Below are 8,249 nucleotides of genomic sequence, written 5' to 3'. Positions count from 1 at the left end.
GTACCATGAGTTTCTGCTAGTAAAAGTCATGATTGTCGTTTGACCACATCATCTTTGTCTACTTCATCAACTGGGCTTCAATTTTATTTGCAGAAATGGATGCAGCACTCAAGCCAGAGCGGCTGACAATCGACCAGTCTGCCCCGAGGGTCAGAGAAAATTTCAACCACTGGATTGCTTGTTTCTATTACTACGTGGTTCGAAACAACGTGATCGATGAGGTAATCCCTGCTGGGTGAAGTCCCTTTTGGCTTAACGCAAGGAGCTACCACTCTGGCTATAGCCCGGAAACGTCTGACTGCCATGGAATGTGGTGCTTGCTCACCACCAGTTGCTGACAAGACGCCAGAAACCCGGGGAAAGTGATGCTGCCTATGCACTAGACCTCGACTCGCTGGCAAACGAATGCGATGTCAGGGCACTCAATGTGCAACAACACCGGAATGCCTTAAAGCTGGATGCTTTTTTCAACTCCAGTTACATCCATCAGAGGCTACTAGAGACAGAGCCCCTGACCTATGGCGGGGCAGTTATTCTAGCCAAAACATTGAGAAGTGCCATGCTCGAAACCAAAAGGGAAACATCCAGGAGTGCAGGAACTCTGAAGGAAAGAAAAGGGTGAACCCCTGGCAAATGCTACTTCTGTGATAAGAACTGGCATCCCAGACAGAAGTGCCCGCCTCGATCTGTTACCTGCAGCTATTGTGGGAAACTCGGCCAGATCACTAAAGCTGCAGGAATGCAAGACAACTCTGAAAAGGAGGATTCTTCAGACAAGCCGTCCGAATCAGCTTCAAGTGACCTGTGTTAGCTCAATTGACTGAAAAGTTTGGGGGTGTTACGGACTGGAATGGTCGACATGAAGGGGGAAATTAATGGTGAGACTCTCAATTGCCTAATAGACTCAGGGAGTACTGAGAGCCACATCCACGAGAAGGTTGCCAAAGCCTTAAATTTGTGGAAGTATCCACAACCTAAAGATATCGATGGCTTCTAGTGAACTTACAAAAACTGTATGGAACAAGTGGAAAGTTACTTTAAATTTGCAGGGACATTGCCTTGCTGATGTTTGGCTTTTTGTAATGCCTGAGCTCTGCAGTCCTGTGTTACTGGGGTTGGATATTCAATCTCAGATGAAAAGTTTCGATGGGCCACTAGCCACACTTACCATCCCCCACGCTAGTTACTATGGTCTGGTCTGTCCTCACTAAATATCAAAGCCCCTTCCCCGTTCAGTGATTTTTCCAAGTGTTGGCCGATCGCCACTAAGAGCCATTCTTACAGCAAGGAGGATCATGAGTTTATCAAAGCTGAGACCCAGAGACTGCTTAAAGAGGTAGTAATTGAACCATGTTATGAGTCTGTGGTGAGCCCAGGTGGTAGTTGTGAAAAATCACACTAAGAAACGACTGGCTATTGAATACAACCAGACAATCAACCGTTACACTATCCTGGATGCCTACCGCCTGCCACGCATCAATGAAATGATAAATCAGATAACGCAATACAAAGTGTACTCCACTATCGACCTCAAGGCGGCTTATCACAAAATCCCCATTAAGAAAAAGGACGACCCTATACGGCCTTTGAGGCTGATGGGGGGGGGGGTTATAACAGTTCAAAATGGTACCTTTTGGAGTGACTAATGGTATGTCAGTGTTTCAGAGGGAAATGGATATTATTGTTAGAACAAATGAGTTACAGGGTACGTTTCCCTATCTGTGTTAAAACACAGATTGAGCACAACAACTTAAAGAAATTTTTAGCAACAGGTAAAGAACTCAACCTGACATTTAACGAGGGCAAATGCGTTTTCAACGCGACAGAGCTACCCACTCTGGGCTACATTGTCAGCAAGGGCGAAATCCACCCCGATCCAGAAAGAATGGCCACCCTTAAGAAGTTACCACCCCCAGACTCCGCAAAAGCCCTTAAAAGGTGTATGGGATTCTTTTCCTACTACTGCAAATGGGTACGTGACTACGCTACGAAGGCACGCCCTCTGTTTGACAATAAATCTTTTTTTTCTCTCCATAGCTTTGAAGGCTTTCGAGAGAATTTAAGCTGATATTGCCAAAGCTGCACTCTCGTCCATTGACGAGGATGTCCCATACCAAGTGGAAACTGATGTCTCAGATTGTGCTTTAGATGGAACCCTTAATCCACACATCTCAAACTCTGGCCCGATATAATTATATTTGGCCCGCAAGATCATTTCAAAAATGTATTAGAGGTGGCCTGCCCTGCAGCGAGAGCCGATGCTGTTTTTTGGTAATGTCACCCCCACCATCCTCCCCCTTCATTGCACATCCTTCCCCATTGTAACACGAGAAATTGTAACACGAGAAGTCTGTCGATGTCATCAGCCGCCAAGACAGTTGGAAGGCTCCCCGCACAACCAGTCACTTCTCCCACCTGTCGAGCGGTGCGGCAGATGGGCGAGCGCCTGTGATTTCCTGTCAGCGCGACAGGCATGGCAGGCTGCGCATGGCCCCCGGGCAGCGCGAGCCCCGCGCGACTGGCACCGGACGGCCCTTCCACAGTGCGAGCGCACTTCTCCTGGTCGCCATGGCCTTCAGCGCTTGCACCCGCGCGGACCCCAGGGACGGCTGGTTCGGCCCTGCACGTGAAGAGAGAGATGGTGGCTGTCCGCAAAGGCTGATCGGCAGCGCGCTGGGCCTGAGTGGGTGGGTAAGCAGGGGTGGGCAGAGGGTGTAGGTGAGGAGTAATGGGCAGGGGAAGTTATGGTGGTGCGAGGGGCAGTTAGAGGGAGGGATGAGTAGAAGGAGGGGTGGATAGGGAAGAGGTAAAAGGGGAGGGGCAGGGCGAGTAGGGGAGGGGTGATTAGAGGGTGAGAGACGGGTAGAGGGAGGAACAGGGGAGAGGCAGTAGAGGGGTGTGTATAGGATGGGGTGGGTAGAGGCAGAGCGAGTGGAGTGAGGGGTGAGTAGAGGTTGGGTAAAGGACTGGTCAGGTAGAGGGATGGTGGGTCGAGGGTGAATAGAGGTCTAGAGCCTGAGGAGTGAGCAGGAAATGCTGAGTCCTGATGCAGGCCAAAATGGACACAGCTTGTGAATGCTGACTACATCTCCACAGGGACCAAATAGGTTTCCCTCAGGTCAAGCAAAGGGTGAACTTGAGCTACCTACTCCTGACCTGCAAAATTATCCTCCTAAAGTTATATCCTAAAGTTTAACATTACATATGTTGAAAGAAGAGAAAACATGCAGATGTTGTTGAAAATTTTCATAAAATATTTAGTTTGGCCCTCGACTTAGTCCAAGTTTTTAATTTTGGCCCTCCGTGAATTTGAGTTTGACACCCTTGCCTTAATCAAAAGGGCAGACCGGTGGAATTCTTCTCCCGCATGTTACACGGACCTGAACTAAAACATCCTTGAAAATGAAACCCAGGCTACAATGAGACTGTTCACCTCTGGAGATACTTTCTAGCTGGCACAAAATTTACCCTGGTTACTGATCATTAATCTGTAGCATACATGTTAAGTACTAAACACAAAAGTAAAATGAAAAACGATAAGATGGCACGTTGGTGAATAGAACTATCAACATACATTTATGAGATCCAGTACAGACCTGGCAGTTTAAATGATCCCTCTGACACATTGTCACGAGCTGCTGCCGGTGCTCAGCTTGAGGGGCTAAAAGAGATCCATAGCAGACATAAGGGCTAACAAACTTCTTTACTCCTTGGAAGAAATCAAAAAACTGACTAAAAGCTGTTGGCGCAGAATGCAAACCCCAGAACTTTAATGCTCCAGAGGCCACTCTCATCAAGGCAACCCAACCTTTTGAGAGGATTAGCTTGGATTTTAAAGGGCCGCTACCTTCCAACAACAAATATGTATATTTCCTTACTGTAATCGACGAATACTCAAGGTTTCCCTTCACAATAGCCTCCCCTGATGTCTCATCAGCGTCCGTCATTAAGGCACTTGACAGAATTTTCAGTGCTTTTCGTTTTCCCAGTTACTTTCATACAGAGGTTCAGCATTCATGAGTGATGAGCTGCGCCAAGCCCCGCTACAAAAGGGGATTGCCATCAGCCGTACCACGCGCTACAATGGGCAGGTCGAAAGGGCTAATGCTACAGTCTGGAAGACTGTTAACCTTGTGTTAAAGACACATGGTTACCCTGTTACCCAGTGGCAGGAGGTGCTGCCTGAGGCACTACATTCCATTCGGTCCTTATTGTGTACTGCAACAAATCAAACAACTCATGAACGTAGCTTTTCTTATGAAATCAGGAACTGTGATGGACTGGCCAGCCTGTTTATCTGAGCCTGGCACCATGCTGCTGAAGAGCCAAGCTCGGACACGTAATACGGCTCCTCCAGTCCAACCATTTCATGCTAAACCCATTTATGCTCATGTTAAATTCCCAGATGGGAGGATTGACACTGTACCCCTAAGAGATCTGGCCGAGCCTGATTCGCCCAAGATACTCTTGGGCGAATATAGAATTATCCTGGATTCCTGAGAAGAAGAAGGATCAATTTATTTATAAATGGAATTCTAAATTGTTGCGTCAGTATACGTCAGCTCTTTTAATGCCTTTGATGGAATCATGGACTGTGATAAATAAACAAATAGGTACACGAGAAAATTTCGTGTAAAACACCTTTATATCAGAATAAACTTTTCCCTTTTACACTTAATTATCAATTTTTGAAATTATGGGATCAAAAAGAAATAAAACTGTACAGGATTATTTAGAAGGAGGTTATTTTATTTCTTTTCATAGAATGAAAGAGAAATATGAAATCCAGTCAAATACCCTTTTTTGTTATAATCAAGATAGGGCTTTATTATTGGATAATTATAGATATACTTTGAGGATGACTCAACATTCTTAATTTGAAACTTTACTTATAGAAGGTGGTAAGAAGAGATTTATATCTGAAATGTATTTGTTATTGCAAAATAAAATGCTTAAACAAGACTCTCATTAATCTAGGATAAAATGGGGAAAGGATTTAGGGATTGTGAAAATCCAAGATGATTGGAGGATTTTGTGTAAACATTGTTTGAGTAAGATTATTAATGTAAGATATAGATTTAGTATAGGTATCGCGTAGTATAGGTTTAGTATAATCTTATGCATCAATTATATTTATTTCCAGAAATATTAAAGGAATGTAATTTATCTTCTTCAGATTTATGTTTTTTAGATATCGGAAGGACGTTCGTTGTATTTTACATTCTACTTGGTCATGCGATATGGTAAAAAATCTTTTTGGATGCGACTTAATGAGTTATTAGAACATATTTTAAGGTTAGAATACCATCGGATCCATTATTAAATTTGTTAGGTAATATTAAAAAGTGGGTCTCGAATTCAGATTGACTAGATTTCAAAAAGCATTTTTGAGATTGGCATCAGTTGTTGCTAAAATATGTAAAACGATTACATGGATAAACGAGATTAATTTGGGTTTACGAAGGTGGCATATGGAGTTGAGATCATGTATCCCGTTGGAAAAAACAACGTATTATTTACGTGCTAATTATTTTTTTTCTTTGGAAAATTCCTAAACTCCATCTGAGACAGCCCGAACGCTGGCACAAGGAAGGAGGCAACACACAATCTGGGAATTTCCATCTCGTCCACGCAGTCTCTTATCGGCCACTGGATCTCGCATCCTTCATCACACATGACTTCTGCTCAAATGCTAATTAATGACGGAATTACATCCCTGCAGACATCAGTAATTAATTCTTCAAACATATATTCCTTTTCATCTGACGTTCTACAATAACACTCATTAGCACTGTCTCCCCTTACACATTCGCCATCTGAGCACATTGTGGGTGAAAATAAAATAACTTCTCACATGCAATCATTCGAGTTGTCCAAAAATAAATAAACGACTTTACAATGAGAAATAGAAAAACAAGTTCAAACATGCAACAAAACGACGAGTGTCACTGAAATATATTAAAATGTCCAGTGACCTAATTTGGCTGATACAGAAAATGAACTCCCTTACTTCGTGCGCGATTTTGCATTACTTCATTGAGACCTATTCTGGGGAAAGTCTTACTAGTACAAAATTGACAGATGCACCTGAATTGTAGACGGACAGATATCATTGCGGGCAGATAATCTAGAATGGTGGAAAGGGTTGAAACCATTTTGACTGGCGGAAGTAAATCTGAACCTGGGTGCAGAAAAAAGGGCAGAACATGAATGGGATGAGTAAATGTGTTGTGGATTTGTGCAGAATGCCTGAAAGTTGTGGAAACATGCATATAATCATTTGGAGAGATTGAAATACGTCTATCCAAATGTGAGTGGTGTTAAGAATGAATGTTATCACCTTAGAACATGTGGTTGTGCATGGAGTTACGATGTTGTGGATTTTACTGAGTATTGGCTGTCAAGGGGTATTGGATTGGCTGATACAGGTAACAAATGTTGTAAGGAATACTCAGGGAGGGACATGATGGCGTTTAGCATTGAATGTCAAGGTTTATAATGGAAGATGAGTGTCAACTTCGAGGCGTAGTCTGGCAGTCAGAAATAAGAAGTGAAAAATCACTGCACTGGGAGTAGTTTCCCAATTAGTCCTCGCGTCACTCATGTAAAGGATATACGTTGAGAAAAATGAATCAGACAGGAGAGTAGTTGCAGTCCTGTTCCGGAAGGACAAGAGTTGGTGACCAGGGGATAAATCAATGCAGTCCTGTCACAGACAAACATGAGAGTGAGAGCAGGGGATAAATCAATGCAGTTCTGTCCTGGGCACATGAGAGGAAATGACCAGAGGATAAATCAATGCAATGCCATAGGTGAACATGAGAGTGAGACCAGGGGAGAAATCAATGCAGTTCTGTCCTGGGCGCATGAGAGGAAATGACCAGAGGATAAATCAATGCAATGCCATAGGTGAACATGAGAGTGAGACCAGGGGAGAAATCAATGCAGTTCTGTCCCGGGCGGACGAGAGTGTGTGACCAGGGGATAATCCTTGCAGTCATGCCCCGTGCACACGAGAGTAGGAGACCAGGGGTTAAATCAATGCAGTTTTATCCCAAACACATGAGAGGGTGTGACCAGGGTATAAATAAATGCAGTCCTGTCCTGGGCGTACGAGAGTAGGTGACCTGGCAATAAATCAATGCAGTCCTGTCCTGGGCGCAAAAGAGTACGTTAGCACAGGATCAATCAATGCAGTATTATCCCGGGCACGTGAGAGCATGTGTCCAGTGGATAAATTATTGTAGTCCTATCTTGGCACAGGAGTGTAAGTGACCAGGGGATAAATCAATGCAGCTTTGTCCCAGGCGCACGAGAGTAGGTGACCAGGGGATAAATCAGTAGCGTTGTGTCCCGGGTGCACGAGAGGGTGAGAACAGTGTATAAATCAACGAAGTCCTGTCAAGGGCGCACGAGAGGGAAGACCAGTGGATAAATCAATGCAGTCATGCCCCGTGTGCACGAGAGTGTGTGACCGGGAATAAATCAATGCTTTTCAGTCCAGGGCACACGAGAGGGTGTGACAACTCAATAAACCAATGCAATCATGTCCCGGTTGACAAGTGTAGGTGACAAGGGAATGAATCAACGCAAACCTGTCCCAGGTGCGTAAGAAGGTGTGACCAGACTATAAATCAATCCAGTCCTATCAAGTGTGCATGAGAGGGTGTGACGAGGAGATAAATTAATGCAGTCCAGTCCCAGGCGCACGAAGGTAGGAGACCAGGCGATAAATCAATGCAGTCCTGTCCCGGCATCACGAGTGTAGGTGATAAGAGGATATATCAATGCAGCCCTCTCCCGGCCACACGAGAGTAGGTGATCAGGAGATAAATCATTGGAGTCCCGTACCGGGAGTTTGAGAGGGTGAAACCAAGGGATAAATTATGCAGTTCAGTCCCACGTGCAGAAGAGAGGGTTTTCAGGGTATAAATCAATACAGTCTTGTTCCGGTAGCACAACAGTGTGAGACCAGGGGATAAACTAATGCAGTTTTGTCCAGGGTGCACGAGAGTAGGTGACCAGGGAATAAATCAGTGGAGTCCTGTCCCGGCGCAGGAGCGTTAGTGTGGGCGCACGAGTGGGTGTGACCAGGCGATAAATCAATGCAGCCATGTCCTGGGTGCACGAGAGGATGTGACCAGGCTATAAATCAAACCAGTCCTATCAAGGGTGCCAGGGAGGGTGTGACTAGAGGATAAATCAATGCAGTTCTGTTCCGGCAGCACGAGAGTGGGTGATAAGGTGAT

Source organism: Narcine bancroftii, chromosome 14, assembly GCF_036971445.1.
Source record: "Narcine bancroftii isolate sNarBan1 chromosome 14, sNarBan1.hap1, whole genome shotgun sequence".
In the NCBI taxonomy this organism is placed as follows: Eukaryota; Metazoa; Chordata; class Chondrichthyes; order Torpediniformes; family Narcinidae; genus Narcine; species Narcine bancroftii.
Note: the sequence above shows the minus strand (reverse complement) of the source record.